Source organism: Tetrao urogallus (genome assembly GCF_951394365.1).
Source record: "Tetrao urogallus genome assembly, chromosome: 11".
NCBI classification, from domain to species: Eukaryota; Metazoa; Chordata; class Aves; order Galliformes; family Phasianidae; genus Tetrao; species Tetrao urogallus.
The window spans coordinates 14068000-14090288 of NC_136824.1; the positions used below are offsets into that span (position 1 = coordinate 14068000).

At 38.3% G+C, this 22289-nt stretch overlaps 1 protein-coding gene across 1 annotated transcript in view; it reads right to left on the bottom strand.

Moving 5' to 3' along the window:
* The window catches only part of THSD4 (thrombospondin type 1 domain containing 4), a gene marked incomplete at both ends in the record, with an annotated part of 236750 nt that overhangs the window by 101922 nt on the left and 112539 nt on the right, over positions 1-22289 (bottom strand). The gene's annotated exons all lie outside the window — the stretch shown is intronic.

Here is a 22289-nt window from a genome sequence, read left to right on the forward strand (position 1 = left end):
CTCAGTGCATTTAGTTAAACAACGATCTTCATGCTAAAGATCATTCAAAACCACCGAACAAGAAGCGGAGAAGAGGAAACCTTCATTAAGGGATTGTCTTGCAATTAGGAGTTTGGGCCTTATGCATTCTGCAATGTATCATGCTTTGTCTTTATTTTACAATTCCTCATCATGTAGGTTTCAAATCTGATGCCCACTAATTCTTAGCTCTTTCTTGATAAGAACAGATGTGCCAAAAGTTAGTCTGTTGATGAGGATAACTATTCCTGAACATCCCAGAGAGACAGAAATTGAACTCTGATCCTTTAGGAAAGCTGACCATAGCAGGAGGTGCCAGCTAGAGCTTCCAGCTAAGGATGAAGAAAGTCATGCTCATTTCCTAAGCAGAATAATTTTGCTCTTGGCCAGTGCAAGCATGGATAAGTTGTAAAGCTATACAACCCTATTTCCCTCCTAAACGGAAAAGTGATGCAATGCAATTCCACTGACTTCACACTAACCCATTCCTTAACTCAAAATCAAAAGAAAATTATACACATATTAGAAACAGTACTAGTTGTTCCTTAAATGTTGACCGTAATGACTCTTAAGTGTCATTTTTATAATTTTCTGTTTCCAGAACAAAGTTCTGGAGGATCATAATACAGGGAGAACAAGAGAAAAGCAAAGCAAGGAAAGCGACTTCATGTCAACCTTATAATCCATCATAAATTAACAATTTTATGAGAACTTCAAACATAAGAATCTATAAATAAAAATATTCAGAAAAAAATAGAACACTTCAAAGAAGGACAAGACTGTAATATATATGCCTTTTAAAAATGGCTTCTTGCTTACTTTCCCTGTCTTCAAATCTCTCCTAATCTCACAAAGATGGGATAAAACCTAATTGAATAATTTCCTAGAGAAATAACATTTATGTTGCCAAGATTCTGTAGCTGAAGGAGGTAAACGCATGAGATTATCAGGTGGTTTCTTACGAAACAGGACAAAGAATTACTGTATTAAAAGCAGACAGTTTTTATTGCATAATTGTCAAAATTATTCACATTAACAAAATACAATAAAATTTATCACCATTTTCAGAAAATTCTAAGATGGAGTAATATGCCATTTTTCATATTCTGTCCACTGTATTAGCTGAAATTCTAACAAGAACAGTACAGTTCAAGCTACTTGGCATATGGAACGGTGCTAAAATGTTCCACATTGCACTTTTACTGTAGAAATTTATTTCCAGGTAAGAAACAGCATTGCTTTTATTTTACTTACTAACGAGGATAATTGGCAGGCAACACTGCTGCTGCTCTAGACTTTTTCTTTATATGGATCTCTGAAGACCACATGTACAAGCAGTGATGATAAATATTTTCCATATGAACAACCACAAAATTTAAGGTCCCCCAGCCCAGACAAGGTGACCAGGACCATGTCATCATTTTCGATATTCAGCATCAACCAAGAAGTTACCAATTCAGTGACAACGAGAAGGCAATGACCAGCCTTCACTCTGACCATCAACATATAGACAGTTCCTCAGATTCTGCTGAAAACATTTCTCTGTTTTCTTTGATTAAAGACAGTACAAGATTTCTTAAAAGATGTTTTCTTGAATCACAACCATTACAACTCCAATTTTAAAAAACCCTGAAGGCAAAATACAGTTCATGTCTAGGCATATGAGCTAGACAGTGTCAACCACACAGTGTTGGACAAGATGGTTTTTCCAGTTCAACTCCACTTTCTTTTAACAGGAAAAGTAATTGCTCTCATCTTTATTAGGCTACTTGAAATGTAGGACAGCAGTGAAAAGAAAAAAAAAACAAACAACACTCTAAAGCAGAATCACTGTTTTCAGATTTATTTGGCACTTTGCTTCTTTGTTATGTTGTTGATATACTTAAAGAAGATACATTATGGAAGCAGAGCTATCAAATTACTCCTTCAACATTCATAAACATACATAATTCTTCAGTTGAAAGAGGGAGAACAAATATAAAAAGTACCAGAAGTATTTTCTGCCACTGGCATCCCTAGATACAACTACTGGATAAGAAATATTCTACATTTGACAAATTACTTCCTAAATGACAAACAGCTAGCTGAAATTTTCTGTTTTGGTATGAAAGAAGAACTTGAGAAAAAGAAAGCTTGCTCTGATCAGAACAGAAATCTGGAAAACCGTTCTTTTAAATCAAGTAGCAACCTTTTTGATTCTATGAACGGCTGCTCTATTTCATTACTTAAGATTTCTCTCATTAAGAATTGATACAGTCTGTCTTTAATAGCATTCTTTAAAACAAAAAGAGTTCTTCATGCCCTGCTAAAACAACAATACACATACTGAGTATTACATATATTTGCACAAAAGAGTGTTATTAAATAATGGAATCTGCATTTTTTGCATACTGACATCCCCATGATATATCCTAAGTAAAAACTTCTTCAATCACACTTTTTTTTTGGGGGGGGGGAGGAGAGGGAGAAGAGGGAGATGTGAATTTAACACTACCATCTACTGCTACAAAGAGTCTCCTATTTCTCTGTTAGTAAAGAAAATTCTCACATAGTACAGTCATCTCACACAAAGCATTTATCAAGTGGAAAGAAGCTAATTTCCAGGATAGTCTCTCTCAGTACCTACAGGCTTTAAAAGAAAGAAAGAAACAAACAAACCCACCACAACAAACGATCAAAAGCTATGCCTTTTTACTCATCAAAGCAAATAATGCAATTCTAAAAACTCTACAAACATAAAAATAATTCACAACCCATCTTAAAAGACAGGAATAAAACTGACAAGACAACAATTTTTTACATACTTTGCTTACCTCTCCCCCAGGTCTCGCTAACACTGCTGTTTGAAAGTAGAGCAACGTTAGTATCAGGTAGCTGACAAACATTATTACCCAAAGTTAGAGCTACCCTGGAGGAGAAAACCCTCTGCCAAGTACTAACAGCTAGCAGATGCACTTGTGTCTCGGTAACACAGCCTTTAGTTCTTCTAGGTCCGATTCCTTTCCCTCTCCCCCTTTCTCTTGCACTCACTGTACGACCAGGAGCTGTGCTCTCAGCCACTGCTCTGAAGACAACTGGTAAGTTGATCTCTTCATGTAATGACTTCTCCCTGCTGGGGGAGGGGGCTCAGCCAGCAATGAGCTGGGGGGCTGCAGTTAGCATAAGGCAAAGAAGGGGAGGGACAGAAGTGGTCACTGCCAAGTTATGCATCTGCTCTGATTCATGGAATAAGCTAAAAGGTAACCTTTAATGCATGAGGAGGTTTGGCAATGCGTTATTGACTTAGGCAGGCATGATTGGAGAAACAGGCTAAAGCAGCTTGCAAAAGATGCCTGTTGATGGTTAGACAGCATGTGCTACTTAAAGGTACAGCACCTTCTTTTATTGAAGAAGTTGGTAATAAATAAACCATCAGTTAAAACCTAATCAGGAAGTAGCCTCTGGTTTTATAGTCAGCTCTACACGACCACAGTCCTGCAACCCAACTGGCCCAACCCTGCCAGGGGCTCACTCAGAATGCTTGGCCCCTGCAGCTGGCCCATAGGGAACAGAAGCGCCCAACTGCTCTCAGGAATGACAGATTCCTGAAATGAGCCCCTATCCTACAGAATAATTTTGAAGTAGAATGCTGAGGCAATCTTCTTTTTCATGTCACAGTTGAATAAAAGAAATTTGGATTTATATCAGTCCCTAATTGAATGATAAACTGCTTTGACTATGTAAACAGAAGTGCAAGCCTTTGAAAACAGAGTATTTGATAGTACAAGATGAGCAAGTCCTATTTTTAAGTAAAGAATAAAACAGTATTTAAAGCATGATATGAAGCTGAATTCTCAAATCTCTGAAGCAGACCAGTGAATGTTTGTCTCGGAAATGAGTAAAATTGCAAACAGAACTATAAAAGTTGGAGGGATTCCCTTCAGCTAAGTACGTCTGATTGTAATCTCAATGCAACAGACATTTTGTTCTGTTAAACTAAGCAATATAAAAATACGTAAGAGTAAAGAAATTTTGAACCCTAACGGTCGAAGTAAAGATAGCCAGCAACAGGAGAGAACAACTGTTTAGCAGCATAAGTGGGACCCTCCAGTCTTGTAGTCCCCTTGTAGTTTTACTTTTTAATTTCATCCAACTTTACTGTTGCCAATTCTTTTTATCCTGGGAACGAGAGACATTATGGTTTTCTTAAAGTTCCAGCTCCTTGAGTCAAGACGTCACATTAGATTCTCACCTTTCATGTAAATACCATATTTCTTTTCCTTATGGCTGCAGGGGAAATCTCAAAAATATGACCTACGAATAACCTGGTCTCATATGTCAGAGAGTAAGCCACACAAAGTCAGAATACAGATACTTTAAATGTCTCAAGATTTTAGGAGGTGACAAGTGAAAATTTTGGTGAAATTGAGAACCACAATGTTTCCAAGTATTAGACCTATTTCGTAAGCTCTGTATTGACTAGACATGACTATCACTGCCTTTCCATCTCCTCTCAATCCTGTCCTTCTATAAGCTACTACTCCTGTCTATTAACGTTACCTTTTCTCCTGCCTAAGAGGACTCACAATGTCGTGCCTCTCTTCGACATCTACAGAAAGACCCATCCTTTTCAGCCTTTGATATCAGCAGACTATCTCTCACAGGTCGGTCTCTTCCTTTCCCTGCCATTCCGCAGCCTGGCAGCGCTGTGGTTCTTGCATCATTACTGCCGGTACCTGGTAACACTGTGTTCAGTGTGGACACACCAGGCAGGAAGCAATGCTGTAGGCCAAACAGGACCTCAATGACGGAAAAGTGCACATATAATCCCCTTAAGCTGACTGCTCTCAAGGGAATAGTACAAACTTAAGAGGACCTAAAAAGTCAGAATGAAGAACTTGAGCATGGAACTTGCAAATGGCTCTGCTGAATGATCTGGTGAACTACAAGAAGCTAGACAGAGTTGTAAGAGCGGCAACTAACAAGTTTGAAAACTTGACTCTAAACTGAGATGGTACTTTCATACCAAAAGCATTCAGAACTCACTACTGTTACGCTGGTCTCATAAATACAACATTTCTGATTAAAGTCAAAATGAAGGGTGCATTGTTTCCCTCTTCCAAAGAAAGACTTGAAGGGTTGCAGACTACACCATTGTGCTGACAGCTAAAGACAGAGTTGCCATTACAGATGGTGTGTATGCTGGTTGCATATGAATAACTCTCTGGACTGAAAATGTCAAGCTAAATAAACTCAAGGAAATTTTCAATCTACACCCCTAGTAGGAAACCTCCCACTCCTGCCATATTTTGGGGAAATACATAGACGGACCAGAAAAGGAAAAATGATCATAACAAACAACCAACTAAATCAGAATGAAAAACTTCCATTGTGAAAGTTCCAACCATAGTACTTTAGGCTAAGTTCGCTGCTTGAAAAAGTCAAACAAACAAAAATAACAAAACCCACACTTATCATGGCTTTTTCCATATATATTTCCACAAAAGAAAGCTTTGCCTTCTTCCTCAGTTCATCACAATATGAACTGAGTAAGTACTGGCACAAAACTGCTATTCCCTCCCTGCCTCTCTTTTCTTTTTAATGGCAGGTAGAAAACCAAATTTCACAAATAAAAGGTAGCTGTGATTTTAGTCTCCTTTTTGTTGATTCCAAGAAGCAGCACATCCTCTGTAAACAATAAAAAACCTTGAGAAAGTCTAAATAAATATTACTGGAATTATTTTCTGAGGCACAGAAAAATGTACATCATCTCCTTTTAACAATTCATATACCTAATTCTTTCCACATTATTTTAATTCCCTGGAATCCAGAGGCTAGTGCCCTGTTCTCCATATAAAGACAAAAGATCTGTCCATACCTGCTACTGCACTTCCAAGATTTAACCAACTGAACTGGAATAGTGTGTGTTCACAACCACAGACTTTCTTTGCAGCAAAAAGTAATTTAAAACTTAACACTGTGCTGGACTTGTTCTGCTGCAACCAAGAACTTCTCTGCAAATCTCAACCATCTCTATACTAGAAACTGCAAAACTAGCGGTGGCACAGAAGTCAGATTATGACTCAAGAGCCATTTCAGATACAGAATTGTGCAGCAGTAGACAGAGAAGGCAAAATACTTTGCAATAATAAAAGGGAAGGAGTAAAATATTTAGCTGCTTTCAACACAAAAGTATCCTTTTACTTAAAAACATAACAGCATATTGAAATTATGCTGTAATTATTTTATCCATATTGTTTAAATAAAAAATTCCAAATCGTTTTCCTATTTTTACAGGTATCAGAATATTTCCAGTAAAGTTCCTAACTCTTAGGCTCAAAAATTAAAATACAGAAAAGCAAAATGCACAACAGATCTTTGGATAGTATAATTTCATGACCAATAGGGATTTGCCTCTGTGAAAGAAACAACTGTCAGTCTCAAGTGGTTTGCTGATAACAATCAATGCATGAGGTTTAATTACTGGCTACCTCCTGAGGCAACAGCACCTAAATCCCGAAAAAGGAGAGGCTAGTTCAACTTCTCCAAACAAAGCAACTTCCATCCATTCCAGGTCTGAGCCTTAATTCCTCCTGAAATCACAAACAGTGATTTGCTCAGGTAAAACCTGCTACTTCCTTCTGCTAAGCATGTATTTGCTTACAGATTCCTACTGTCCAAGTAACAGTAAAAGAAAATAGAGTGAGTACAACGTTGCTGTTATGTCCACCTATTTGGAATTCCTCTCTACTTCCTACAGCTTTAACTTTTGTAGAAATTAACTCACAAACTCCTAAACCAAGATCTATATGCCTCTATTTCAAGCCAAAATATTCTCTAACAAAATTGAAAATTTCTGTGTATTTCTAAGTATTAACATGTAAGAGTAAAAATGATTTCTCTGATCCGTATGTTGTCACAATGGGGAAAGCATCAGCGCTATCAAATTTGGGAGGAAACAGAAAGCTGACTACAGTACCCATTTGTACTGGGTACGCTCCACTCAACATGGAAACCGATGAACTAACTAAAAAGGAGACAGGATGAAAAGAACTGAGCTCACAGCATAATCCCCAGGTTAATTTGCTTTGGCTAGACATCACCTTCCTGGAATCACTAACAGGAAAAGGAAATTAAGTAGAAATTGCAAGCTCTACCCCTTTTATTTTTAAGTTTGTTGGTGTTTTTTAAATGTTCAATGTAAGAATGTAATAGAAGAGAAGAAAAATGCTGAGCTTAGTACAAATTATACGCAGCTACTTCAAGCAAAGAAGGAACAAGTTCCACAGCCTGTGGCAGGTTTGGATATAAAGATGGCTGCCACATTACTGTTTCTTGGAAGCACTAGCTTCTGAGGTTATTACTCAGGACAGAAAATGATGACTATTGTCCTTCAGCTGAACTATTAAGACATCAATCATAAAAAGCCACTCAAATCTTCTTGTACAAGGCTCGGGATTTCTTGATTAAAAATGCTTCTCAGGAAATGCTACTACTAAATCACAAAGAGCACACTGTGGAGGCGAGGTTCAGCCACTTAACTGGTTTCTGCACTGCACTGGCCAGATGGGAAAGAGAGCCAGAGATTCTCGCCTGTAGAGGGAGTGCCCCTGCATCTAAGTCACTACTACTACTTCTTGCAGTCCCTTTGAAAGGGACCTGCACAATGCTCACACAACCTCAATTTCATCAGCAGGTCTACCTGTCCTCGACCAAGAACAGAAGACATAAAAACAGGGAAAGAAGTATAAAAAGGGAGTATTTAGACTTCTATACATATCATTTTAAAAAATCAGCTTGGGAAGGAAGTCCAAGTGTGAGCCATGTGATACAGCCTAAACGTTAAATACCTGAAGCCCTACTGGAATGAACCTCAGACACTAAGAACGGAAACAAGTCCCAGACATTCTCATGCATTTCAGTGCACCTCAGCACCTTTCCTTGGTAGAAATTATAAATCAGTGTAAGTACTTTAGGAATTAATGTTTTTCTAGGAAATTTTCAATGTCTTTAGATACAGTCTTCCACTTAAAATTTTTATTTGCTGCATATTCGCTGTAATTTCCTGCCTACTTACACTGCTCGGCTTAAGAAAACAATTCATCCAGAACACCAGAACTGTGAAAAATTGATTGGCTAATAGAATACACTATAGCATAAGTTAACATGCCTTCCACTGTCATCTGATATAACAGGGCTAGGGATATTCCTATCTACTTGTACATCTAATCATTTTCTAATCTGACTGTGCAGTTACATAGAAGACAAGGGATGCAGTGAGAAAGAGAGATCTTTGAGAGTTCTAAGTAAATTATTCCTCATGGCCCCTTTTTATTCTTCCATTAGTTAATCACACTTTTTTAAAAAGTTGCCTTTATCATATTCCTGTTTATTTCCCCTTCTAGCCTTAACAATCATCATTTTTCTACTTGTTTCTAGTCTGAAGTTACTACAAATTCTGGCTTTTCCTTTTTCTTGTCTTTCTGTTCCTTCGTACGAGGAAGCAGATCTGATCAGATCACATTACAAAGTACGCCATTACAAAGTTGCTTTTTAGATCCTCTAGAAATAGCACTACATAGTTAAGTTTCAAATAGTCATTTGTACACAGTTCTGACATCTCGAGTTAAGTTTAATCACCAGAGGTTTGTCAGTTACTTCATAAACGCCAGAATGTCACTCTTCACTATCATCACCATCTCTTCTGACCACCATGGTACTGGTAGCTTATTGTGCTTTAAAGTTACACTCATACCCTAAAAAAGAAATCTGAGCATTTCCTTCCTCTTCCTTATTCCTAAGTTCTTAAAGCTGAGACTTCTAATTATGAAGCCAGACTTTACTGAAAAGGTCCACCTTCAAAGAGCTGAGCATTAACCTCAGCTTGATTTATCACCTTCAATCTTTCCTACAGTACTAAATCTAATATCCTTTTCTCTTTTCTGGCATCAGTGTGTCAGAGGAAGAGAAAGGTCCTTGATTTTCACCTGCCCAGGGTTAGGCTAGAACACATTTTTTATGGCCATATTCCAATTTTCTGTATTTTGATAATAAAATTCTAGCTTATGTTTCAGGTTCCAAAGCACCTTTCCACCTCCCCAGATAGTGGCTGCATAGCGAAAGTAGAATAAGACAACATTTAAGAGGCATTCCTTCCTCTGCTCAGCGCTGATTTCTGACAAGTGGACACAGCACTTCCAATTTCTAATTCAAATGAATACCATTTATTTTGTAACGAAAGCTTTTCATACAATAAGGAAAAACGTGAGGCACCTGGATCATGTAAGTAGACTTACGTTTTAGTTACCAAAAAAACCCACAACGTAAGTCCTGGTGAAAAAGCACCAAAGAATTGTATGACTTAATAGGCCATGACCTATGCTTTAAATGCTAGTATGAAATCTGAAAAGGGAATCTTTGTCACATCCAAAACTAAAATATATTAAAAATATATTAAAATACATTAAAAATGACAGATTTTCCAAATTGTTCTATTGGAAAGTGACAGCTGCATCAGACAGTTAGTCAGAATATAGTGGGAAAGATCTGTCTCAAAGAAGAAACGAACAAGTTAGGATAGTGAATATAATCATAACTTCCAGTTTTGTTGGAAATGTCCTTGAAGGTGATTCAGAGGAGGAACGATCTATGGGACGTTTTCACACGTATACTTGACCTATTCCTTTTTTTTTTCCTACAGTGGAAGAAATCTCAAAGGAATAATGATATTCTCCTAGGTTGCAGAAAACAGCCCTGGAAGAAATTCTGGAAATCACTAAGACCTCCCAGAGAGTGAACCAACTGGAGCACTTCCTAGTTTAGTGTGCAGGTAGAAAAGGTGTAAAGACTTACGGTGAAATGTATATTTGCAACAAATTAGCACCATCTCCTGCCAAGTTAAGATGAATAGAAAGCTCTGGAAAAGGTACACAAAATTTCTGATGCCTACCATTTATCTAAAGTAGTAACATCACTTCACAGATCAGCCTACAAAAACTCTGTCAGAGAGCACCAACAGCTGGCCCCTAATGGTGGGGAAGCCAGGTGTCAATCGTGATACAACAAGGCCAGCAAGGCAGCGGCTTCATTGGGCAGAGCGCCATCCCATCAACATCACACCATGGGGGGGCACAGGACTGACCCAGGAATGGCAGTCAGGGTCAGACATGAGCCCAGATTACCAAACAAGCTGGAGTTAAAAAGACAGCTCTAAGGTCAAGCCAAGAAGTCTGACCATGGATCAGGACACAGATTGACAGGGTTCACAGACAGGCAGAAGCATGGCTGTGGCTAAGCTGGAGACAGACTTGCTTCCAAGGTTTGCTTGCAAACAAGGACTGAAAAAGTGCTACTTGATCCCACAGAGGCATGGGAAGAGGTCCATCAAGTGAGAGGCTGGTGAACAATAAGAGTCCTGAGAGTTCTGTGTCTATACCAGAATTCAATTCTGTTACCGTGCACGTGCAGAAGAGCAAGAAGAGTAAAAATAAACCAGCTGAACAAAACAAAGGAAGTAAGAGACTGCATAAAGCATGAGGTTAACAGTCTTGAATTAGAGGTAGCCTTGAGAAAGGTGATAGCAATGCATACATTACATGTGCTATTTATGGGACAAGATATATCAGAACTGCCCCTAAAATAAAAAGAAAGGAAATAAACATCCATCCAAGAGTCATGCAGCTGGAGCATCACAGCTAAGGTGAATTCTCTAGCACAGTCAGTTCTGTTCCTTGATGTCACAGAGGTACTGAACCAGAACTTCTTTCAGAGCCAGAAGAAAGGGGAAAAAAAAAAAATCTCAGAACACTTGCATTCACTATCAGATTGCATTTTCAGCAGTTTATGGGAATACAAGGTTTCTCCTCTCTTCTTCAGACAGAAGAAATGAAAATAGCTGTCGTATTGCCAAAGGAAATGAATATACTTGGCTAAAGATCCCAGATTTAATTGCAGTCCTGACCAAAACCCACTGGATTAAGCACTCATCCTGAAACAGAATACATGAAGCAAAAGGTGGAATGGATCTAAAGTAATTTTGTTACATAATATAAAGGGAGCAGAGAGAACAAACGTCACAGGAATACAACTCATGCTTTGGGCAGCAACCACATCCCATCTTCTCCCATCTAGTTAAAACCTTCTCAAAGATGCAATTATTTCTTCCCAAAACCTCTTGTTGTTCTGCTCAATTCCATCTTCCCAATTCACTATCTCTTACAATAAGACTGACTAACCTAAGTATACTGCAACATACATCCCTATCCTAATTACATTACGTTGCAAATTACAAGAATTTACACAAATACAGGCTAAAGGCTCATTTGACAACACTCAGAATCCATTCCAGGTCAGGAAAACAGAGCACTTACACTACTGGTGTAAACTAGGTACAAATTTGAAGCAAAGCTGCAGTGCAAGAACAATCCTTGTCTTTCTCTGTAAATGTATACCATATTAAAAAATATGTATCTCCTTTGAATGGAAGAGAAAATGCATGCCTTTAGGTTTTCCATGAAAACATATGTGGGAAAATACAATTGCTTATGTAACAGAGTTTTAGATGGTTTATCTTATAAATGTGCCTGTTTTAAAAGCAATCACATTAAAACGTTGCCCATTAGGACCAAATGAACTACCAGCCTATGTGGAGTCTTCTAGCTCTTCCAGACTCTGGAGAGTGGTCCAACACGCTCACAATTTTCAGAGCACACACATAAAAACAAGTACCTGGATTCTACTCCATTTTTTAAAACATGTCATTCGTAATGGGAAAATGGCGAATTCTCGCATGTCTGATGGTTGCAATAGGAAAAATTGGAAATACAAATGGTATAAATATAATTACATGTCGAACTTCATCTGGTTTACATGAGCTCAGAAAACAATTCAGCTCAAACAAGATAAGGTTCCCAAAATAATTATGCATCCTTGTCGCTCTTAAATATTTCACTTAGTGTAGGATCAGCAACTCACAAAATTTGTGCAATTAGCTGATAAGCCTCTGAGTAATCAGAGCATGTCCAGTATAATTTAACTTGAAATATGTCTTTCTGAAATAGGCAACTGAAAGAAGTTCAGTGCTGTCAAATTTTCTCATGGGAGAAATAGCCTGGCTAAATTCAGGAACACTTTTCTACTGCAGAAGCAAGAGAGTCAAGTCCAAAATGACTGCAGGGAATAATTTGATACTCTGAAAACATTTCTTTAAAGTTAAATAGCATGCTTTTTTTTTGTTTGTTTCTTAACCCATACATAAGGTTATTAGCTAAACAGCCAAACCTCCAGTATGCTGCATAAAATCTCTACATAACAGCACAAAAATTCGGAAATGCCGTCTGCTGACAGCAAGATGTGAAGAAATATAAAACAAACACTAAGGAAAAAAGAAAGAACTTCTTAAAAGTTGATACAGAACAAAGGAAGTGAAGATACATTCTTTGTGTATGTTTTGAAAGACACAAGTAGTGCTGATTATTTTATCCCCAAACTCAGACTATCTATATTAGTTAAAGCTAGCAATAACACCAGTTCTAATCTTAAATGCCCGTAGAGAGACATAAAACTTGACTGTTTGAGAAATCAGGTTGTAAAAGCACATCTGTGCAGCCAACGCCATCACACAGTTAGAAAACAATCGGAATTCCAACAAAATGCAAGTGAACAAAAACACAAAAAATTCCGAGTACTGATGCATTAAGACTGTTCTTAATATTTCCTGCCCAGTTCCAAACCTTCTTAATACTATGCCTTCCAACTTATATAGATCATGCCTTAATTTATTTACAGCCAGTGTTTCACAGCAGACTTTCTCACTGAATATACTATTTAATTTCTGTTTGTAGTTCCACATGCTAGCTCAAGTTCAGGAAAATGATTAAAGGTAGCAACCAGTTATTTTACTTGTCCAATAGTATTATAGCTCTGCACTTCCATTCACATCGTATTTTGTTTAGCTGTGATTTCTGTTTTTCAACCATTTTCCAATCATTTATATCTGCTGTTTTAGATGTGTAGCTAATGGATTAGCCCAAGCAAATAATTTTAAGTCCATACCTAGAAAATATAATGAAACATAAGACTATTACGAGGTTACTCTTAGGTTCCTCAGTAGTCTATCTTACTACCCTAACATGAGTAAACACTGCTTTTAAATTTTCCTGGGATTCATAGACTGTATTCCATTCTACTGTGGAGAAAAACATACCACGTACATATAATTCCATGTCTAGCCTTCATGCCATTCATTGCCACAGCAGTTTGGCAAGCAGCAAAGATACGTGAAAAAAAAAAAAAAAAATAGGGCCTTATTCAGTCGTATTAATTCTCCTTATCCTCTTTCAATATCACGCTGACCATTAAACTTATTTAATTAAAAGAACATCTTCTGCAAACAGGCCTTCCAAAATGAAGATATGTGGAGAAATGAACATCAACATCAGTACTGGATTGCTAGGCTGAGGCCAGCAGGATGAAGTTCAACAAGACCAAGTGCTGGGTCCTGCACTTTGGCCACAACAACCCCGAGCAACACTGCAGGCTGGGGGCAGAGTGGCTGTGAGACTCTGCTTCTCCTGGAAGAAACAGACCTGGTGGTGTCACTCAATGCTTGGCTGAACGTGAACCAGCAGTTGTACTCAGGTGGCCAACAAGGCCAACAGCACCCTGGCTTGTATCAGAAATAGTGTTGCCAGCAGGAGCAGGGAAGTGATCATCCCTCTGTACTCAGTGAGGCCTCACCTCATGTACTGCGTTCATGAGGTTTTGGCCCCTCACCACAGGAAAGATATTGAAGTCCTGGAGTATTTCTGAGAAGGGCAACAAAGGTGTGAGGGGTCTGGAGCAAAAGCATTGCAGAGAGTGGCTGAGGGAACTGAAATGAGTCAATCTGAAGAAGATGTTCAGGGGAGACCTTATTGCTTCGTACAACTACCTGAAAGGTGGTTGTGGTAAGGCAGGGGGGGTAGCCTCTTCTCACATAACTAGCAGCGAGACTAGAGGGATTACCCTCAAGTTGTGCAAGGGGAGATTCAGGTTAAACATCAGAGATTCTGAACGCCTTCTTTGCTTCAGTCCTTAGTGCTAAGACTACCCCCTGAGGAATCCCAGACCTGGAGGGAAGAGAGAGAGTCTGGGGAATGGAAGACTTCCTGTTGGTGAAGGAGGATCTGGGATTGCAGATGGGTCCGGTCTCATTCAACATTTTCATTAACAATCTGGATGAAGAGATAGAGTCCATCCTCAGCAAATTTGTTGACGATACAAGACCTAGACACTCTTGAGAGCTGGGCAGCAAAGAACCTGATAAGGTTTAATAAAAATTAAATGTAGAGTCTTGCACCTGGTGAGGAATAACCACATGCATCAGTACAGGTTAGGGGAATGACCTGCTGGAGAGGAGCACTGCAGAGAAGGATTTTCATATTAGTTCTCTGTCATTTCATATAGCAAGCTATATTCTTAAAAATGTACCTGTAATTAATTCTGCTTTCTTCTAAAACTTGGTGTCAAGGACTTCCTTCCAACTTAAAATATTTACTCAATTTATTTGGTGAACTCAATACTTCTGTTTAATAGGCACACACTGCATAGAACTCTGTTCCTTAACTGACTAAAACAAGCGCTAATTGTACCTGTCAGTCATGGGAAATTGAAGTAAAAAGCTGAAATAACGATGATAGAGAACTTTACCCTTCATAAGGAAAGCAAAAAAGATGCCTACACTTGAGATGCACACTGCAATAGGTATAGCTACTGAATCCAAATATCACAGGACTTAACAATCTGTCAGCAGAGGTTGTATGGTGGCTATTATCTTTACAGAGATTCAGCAGTCATCTTCCTTTTATTGATGCTATTTCCAATTCTGACTGTCTGGTTTGAAAGAAGCAAATGCACAGCACCTCTAGACTCCATGTCTGCTTTAATTAGAGATTACCACAGCAATTAAAAAAAGTTGGTGTAACTTTGTTCAATTCACTTAGTTTTAATACCAGGCATAGTGTTCTATATCTGGATATCCTGTACAAACACACAAAAGCCTTAAATTTTCCCAGGTCGGCATTTCTAAAAAGAAAAAAAGGACCTATTTTAGAGGAAAAGATGAGACCTGAACATATGGTTGCCATAAGCAGTACGCTATAAGTTAATAGAGAAAGATTGAAAAAAGGGATAGAGCACTCATGCAATTTCTTTTCATGACTACATTTAAGATGTACCCACAGACATCACGTAAACAAACCCAAATATCACAGGCGTAACTGGCCTGAAGATACAGACAAGGCCTTTTGCTAAATTTCTAGCTCACAGCAAGGATAATATCTTCCTTTGGAAAAAGGAGCTGGAGGCCAGCGGCAATAAGGGAACAAATTAGTTTCATTGGCCTGGAAAGTTTATGATTAGCATGGGAGGTCTGAAGCCTGCTGATCACTACAAAAATAACATTTCACTTTGATGCATGTCTATCAACTCTCACTGTATTAAAATGTTTTCCTTTCCAAATGTGGGTTTCAGCTGCTGTGTCTGGCCACCATCTGATCTGAAAGTGAAGATCTTGAAACTATGCAACATTGTTTTTCTAATCAGTGTTGTATATAAGAAAAATTAGCAAACACTGAATATACAGCATGCTTTCAGTTATTTTGGAAGACTTCAAACTAGTACAAAATGCTTATTCTTGGAAACAGTCATCGGAATATGAAGCACAAGTCTGCCACTAGAAGCAAGATACTTTATGTCAAATAGAGTGGAAAATTCTGATTTTTCTTTTAATGAAACAACAGACCAATAGTTGAAATTTGACTACATAAAGCATGTCAGCGTCTCACTGACTAAAACTGCACAGTACAAGTGTATAGACTACAGTACACTCATCATACATCCTCAGTCAAGCATCCTGGAAAGAATTAATGCCATAAATGAATTCAGGTTCTTGTCTTATGTCATTACTGCTCACGTAAGCATTGTAGGCATGCAAAAATGTTATTTTTTTTTTTTTAAACCAATATTTTTACAGACCTCTTAAACAGTGGGAAAACTGTTGGTCTGAACAGGTCGTGAGCTCAGCTAGTCGAAATTTTGAATTTTAATTAGGTGTGATCTAATCACCCTTCACTGCTGCAACAAAAAAGCATATACTGCCACCTTTCCAAAGGTAGGTAGATTTAGGCATTTTACAGATTACTTCCAATCTCCCTTTTAAATGAATAGTGCAGATGTCTACACAGTAATGATTTTTTTTTTTTTAAAACCAACAACACCAGTACATAAAAACACGATCACGCAGTTATCCACTGCCCACCCTCTGACTAAATGCCCTGTGACAGAAAAGCAAATAAAGAAGACTTTAGATTCTGAAGAAGGTAGTGTAGTTGCACTGTTAAGTTAGCAGATACAAATATTCCAGCTGAATACAACTGTGTATAGAAAAGAACTATTACAAATGCCAAAAGAAAGGACGATTTTATTTTTTGCACTATGTTTTTATTCCCTGCACAGCTTTCTTCTCTCTGTGTGGTCTCCCGTATAAATGAAAAACACTCCTTTAGGACTCCCATAATCACAATGATGATGAGTAAGGAATAAGGATAGGCTAGAGAATGACTACTGAAGTAGGTACTAATATTCTGTTAGTAACAAAAAACAAGATTTGGGAAAGGAAGAGGATGATGAGGAAGTTGTGTGTCAAGTAGTAGGAAAAGTCAGACTCATGATTAAACTGAACCAAGAAACAGGAGGACAAGTTTGTTGCTTAAGTGAGGAAAGTACAGGAACCAAACAGTTTAGAGTATATCAAGGCTTAAATATGAACTTATGGATGAAATGAGAACTCATTCTTCTCAGATGGAAACAAGCTTTTAGAGGAAAGTTAGCCTGTCTAGTCCTCTCCGGTCTTTCCGAATCTTCCCAGTCCACACCAGTTGTTCAGCTATTTGTCACCAGGGAAATAAGACTTCTGCTCCCTTCCACCTATAGTCCAGCAAAAGAACTTGAAGACAGAATAAAACCACAGTAGGCTCTGCCCCTACAACTGGAACCCCTGCATGCTAGAAAATCTTAAGAATAATCTGTTGGTAAAGGGAGCATTAATACAGGATGCCTGAAGGTTTGTGATATACATTGCCAGGATCCTGTGAATTAAGGACATAAAGTCATTTGGTTGCATATTATCAGCACCTGAGATCCAAGCAACCCAGCAACAATCTCAGGAAATGATGGGAGAAATGATTTAAAAGATATAAAAAAATAATACAAATTTTTCCACGCCGCAGTAACAAAAAAGGCTTGTCAAACCAGTAACGAGACAAAATGGAAACAGAAGTCATCACACGTGCACCTTCTGTACATCTTTGGGAAGATAATGAACAGCAAGAAAGTGTGCCCTATTAAAAAAGCTTTCTGGTGAGATCAACAGCTCTTTTAGCACCTATTATACAGTAGTCCTTGAGAACAATATTAGCTTCTAAATGAAAAATCTTGTGTAAAATACAAGCTGTGTAGAACAGCTTTCAGAAGAACAGCAAAAACTTACATCAGGAGCACAAATATTGACTGGACTAAATAACCACAATTTTATCTGGAATAAGACTTCATGTTCACCACTAAAGCTCTATAATAAAGTACATGCAATTCATCTAAGTATTAAAGAATTTCTATTTTAGCAAAAAACTTATTTCAAAATTTAAGTATAGAACTTTTACATAACAATTAAGAATTATACTAAAATGGAAAGTGAAAGATATGTTTAAGAATCGACCTTATAAAAATATGAAAATGCCTACTTGCAAATCTCACCTGCACCCTTTACATTTGTTATTACACATGCAGGAGTGTCAAGTTGTGAAACTGTAAGAAAAGCTCAAATCTCAGCCAACTAGAAACAACCTAAGCCATGTTCTCTTTTCTCAGCATTGATTTTAAATCAAAATTACAAATGAATAAGAACAAATACAGTATTTCCCTTTAAATTCCAGAAGCACTATAGCAGCAACATTTCATTAATATTACAACCATTAATGGCACTGATCTGTATTTTATTAATTAAAAATGATGCGGTCTCTCCATTGTTTCCCTGAAATTTTGACCCTTTTCGAATGAAAACATTGGGGTGGCAATAACACCTTCCCCTGGCACTAAAATAGAGCTGGCAGATACAACACCTAAATGAAAAAGGCACTGATAAATGTCCATCCATTTCAAACAAGTACCTTTCCTCTTCAACAGGCAGCTGCATACCAGTGACAATCAGAATCAGTGCCTGCACTTCTCAATCACATCGCTACTGACAAAGCTTCCTGCTCAAACTTCCAGGGGTTGTTCTACAAAAAACCTTGCCAGCGATAACAAAGCGAAGGAAGGCTAGAGTACTGGACCCCAGTCCAAGCGACTTGAATCTCTTTGGTTCTCTGGAGGATTTGCTCATGAAATGCTGCAGAATATTTCCAAAAGTAACATTTCATCTGGAATTCCACACTGAAGTTCTAATAATGTACATTGAACACCTAGCAAACCAAAAGAAAAGTTGATGAAGGTCAAGAAGCTACTTTGTCCCCAGAAATTTTCAGAAACTGGCTGTAGTTCAACAGAACTACAGATCCTAACGCAACACATCTTCTGAGTTTTCCTATCCCCAGTGCTTCAAGAAAGTCTCTACAGTAAAGCAGTAAAAACATGGAAATACCCCTAAGAGCATTCTTTCTGAAATGACTATCACTCATATTCACCATTCATTAGACTTCTGCTAAGTTTCTGATAGTGCTACTACCTGGTTTCATTCAAGAATAAGCTTTGCATTTTAAATTAGAAAATATTTTTTTAATACTTTTTCTAGCAAGTGATTAAGTAAATTATTTTGAAAACAGAACAAAGCACTCAAGAGCAAGCACTCAGAACACATTTTTTAAAAACAAGGCAGTAATAACTTTAGGACCTACTACTCAGTAGGTTAACAATCTTCAGTAACACTTTGTTAACACATGCATTGCAGCACAACACAGAGATAAAGCTAGTCTTCCAGAAATCTGCTCTGAATACAGAACGGAGATTAGTTCTGGCAAGGTAAGTCAACCATCACTGAGTTTGGGTCTATGCTGCCAAAGAGCTCCTACAACCTTTCCAGAAGGAATATCTCCTAAAATCTCAGGTCTTTTGCACCATGCTACGATGAGAGCTTTTATGGTTGATATTTCACTGTACAGCAAATGCCATACAGGACTGTGTTTTTCCAGGTAGACAGTAACAGTTTTAAAAGAAACTGATGTCTGATTACATGTTACATTTCATCTGCAATCAAACTTTCTCTGCGTCCTTCAAAAGCGAAAGTTTCAAAGAAAACAACTAACAAAGTCCTCTAGTCCTTTTAACTAACAAAGTTAAAAATAAAATAAAAAGCCAACAGCAAATGCTGTAACAGGTCAAAAGTCTGAAAAATATCAGGCTTCTTGTTTTCCAGGATAGCCAGCCTATGAGTAGGCGTCAGAGTTTTCCTTAAGAAGGTTCTTAGAACTGAGAACACGAGACAGTTTCTTCCCTCTCTTAGGTAATTCTAGGCTCCAGAGGTTTTAAAGCTAGTCCTGTAAGCAGTGATGTAGGTCACTGAGAACCGAGAGCTGGAATTGTTCAACAAAAGCTCTGTGCAGCTGTACCCGCTCTGGGATACATAATCCTTCTGTGCCAGGAGTCAAGTTTCTCCACACAAGGTTCACTGGCAACAGTGCCAAGGAATTAACCAGAGATTCAAGTCACAGGTTTTTAATATAATTCCAGAAAAGGTGATCTGAACACAGTAAGTTCCTAAGCTTCTAAAATCTTATCATCAAAATTAATTACTCTTGATTGGAAGGCTGGCATGTCAAATCGTTTTCAGAACCACGATATTGTCTAGGCACAACTGCTGAAACCGTGATGTTCATCTTATGAAAGATGAAGTTTAGTGGTAAAAGTTTCCACAGAAGATTTGCATGAATTAGTGCACCCACTGCACACAAACAGCATGGAGCAACATACAAAGATACCTGCTTACAATTCCCTTACAGCTTTAAGATCATGCTTTGCCTTTTTCTTTCCCCCCACCATAAACTGAGTTATTTCTAGAGAAACGCCTCTACGATACTTGGCAGGCAGACACAGCTCACTCCATCCTCCTTCACTAGCCAGACTACACTTGGTAGGCTGTTACAGTTGCTGTTACAGCTGGAAAGTTGATGGTGGTGAAAATGGCATAAGAAACAAACAGGGAAGGAATGCTACCTGTATCCAAAGATCTAGGTTGGCAGGAAAGACTCCACAGAGATGGGATCTCCAGAAAGAGATCTTCCCCAGTGGCAGTCAGCCCTTAAATGGGTCTAGGAGGCATGGAGCCAAGCTTCACCTGTCTTCACCTGTGCTCCCACGGCCGACTCAGTCCTTTCCTCAGGTGATCAATCAGCGGTTCAGGCCATGACTCAACAGTTCCCATACAATAGGCAAAGGGCTAAAGGTGTAAAGGTGTAACACTGATTAACGGGACTAAATATCTTCCTGAGAAAAACACAAGAGGCATAATTGCTATGAGCATCACATGGCTACAGAGCTGCTGGATGGCAAGGAGCACGAGATGAACAGCCTTTTACCTTTCTGCCATGGCAAAAGATCAATTTAGAGCAAGCTGAAAATAGACAGTTCTGGCACATGAGGCTTTTGGCGAAAAACTTTTGGCTGGATCTCATGTGCACGTCCCAGCCTTAGAGGTGCCACATTATGGTAACTATCATCTTTCAAAAGACTAAAAGAAAAAAGAAAAAAAAAAGGGGGGGGGGGAGCAATAAGGAGGGGAAGCTCTGTGAAATCTCTCTGCCAAGGCATCAGATGTTCTTCTGGATCATTATGTGGAAATAAACTCTGAAAATATTCATTTAAAAAAAAACAACTTAAAAAATAAAATGAAATAAACATTTAAAAGTTGAGGTCAAAAGCTCCTAATTAGAATTCTGTACGCTCCTTTGACGCTGCCAAGAGAAGTAATGCATCTCACGCAAGACTTCCTGATTTTGAGGGAGCAGAAGAGAACTTTCATCAGCAGTAATAAGGCAGTAAAATCAGCAGTCCTGTTGAACAGCACAGTAGCATTATCTCAAAGACAGATCACATGTTACAGTTAAATGCAAAGGAGCATGGTATTTTCACTTTCACAGTTTGAATTCCTCACCAATTGCTTGTATGTTCACTCTCAAGTCACATCAGACAGTCCTGCAATGAATAACTACTATTACTAATAAGACTCATGCCACTGCAAACTGAGAAGAGTCCTTTGAGCCAAGCTCTGGCTTCTGCTAAAACCTTTTTAAGTTCAACTTTAAGTGATAAGGTCTACTTCTCTAAGATCCTCTAAATTTCTGAAACAGAAGAGGGTGAATGAACACCACCAATTATTTGGGGTTGCTAATTGGCGGTGGATTCCAATGCTAGGCAGGTAAATTTTAGGCAAGATGAATTACAAACTAAACCACAGACCGGTGACATAATTTTTCAACATTACTAGTTAGTTATCTGGCAATATAACTGTACCAGAGAATAGAATCACAGAACAGCATAGGTTGGAAGGGACCTAGATTACCTACTTCCAACCCTCTGCCATGGACAGGGTTGCCACTCATTAGACCAGGACCCATCCAACCTGGACTTGAACACCTCCAGGGATGGAGAGGTGTTCATATCCAGAAGTTAAAGACCACTACAAAGCCAGAAAATACAATTGCCAGGTGGATGATAAAGAACAGCTCTGCCATTTAAAAAACTAAAAGTAATGAGTTTAGATGCTATGGGAAACTGCCCAGAGTAATTTCATTTACAAGCTGCTAAAAATTACAGATGTGATTATCCTATTAATGAGTAAAAAAAGCCAAAACAGTGCTCCCTCAAGTAAATTCCCCATATTGTCTAGCATTCAAGCTTTGTCCTATTAAAGACTAGGTGACTGTTTCAGGTAATGTGGATTTCTTTCTGTTCTTCCTCCACAATCCTCAAAATCCTAATCCTACAAATACCACAACAGCAGATCCACCCAGACCCAATTCTCAGAGGGTTATAAGCGATTTCTCAGAAATAAATTCTGAAAGCAAGTAGTCTGGGCTACCATAATGTGAAGTTACTATCACTGACTCTTAAGCAACAGGATTGAGAGGTCAGCAATTAGTCTTAGACTAGCAGGCAGAAGAAGCAACTACAAAACTATGATCTTCCTCTGGGGCTAATAAGTGGAGCACAGCTTCATAAATGAAACTGTCAGCCTCTTAGAAATAAACACTTGTGTTCTCTGT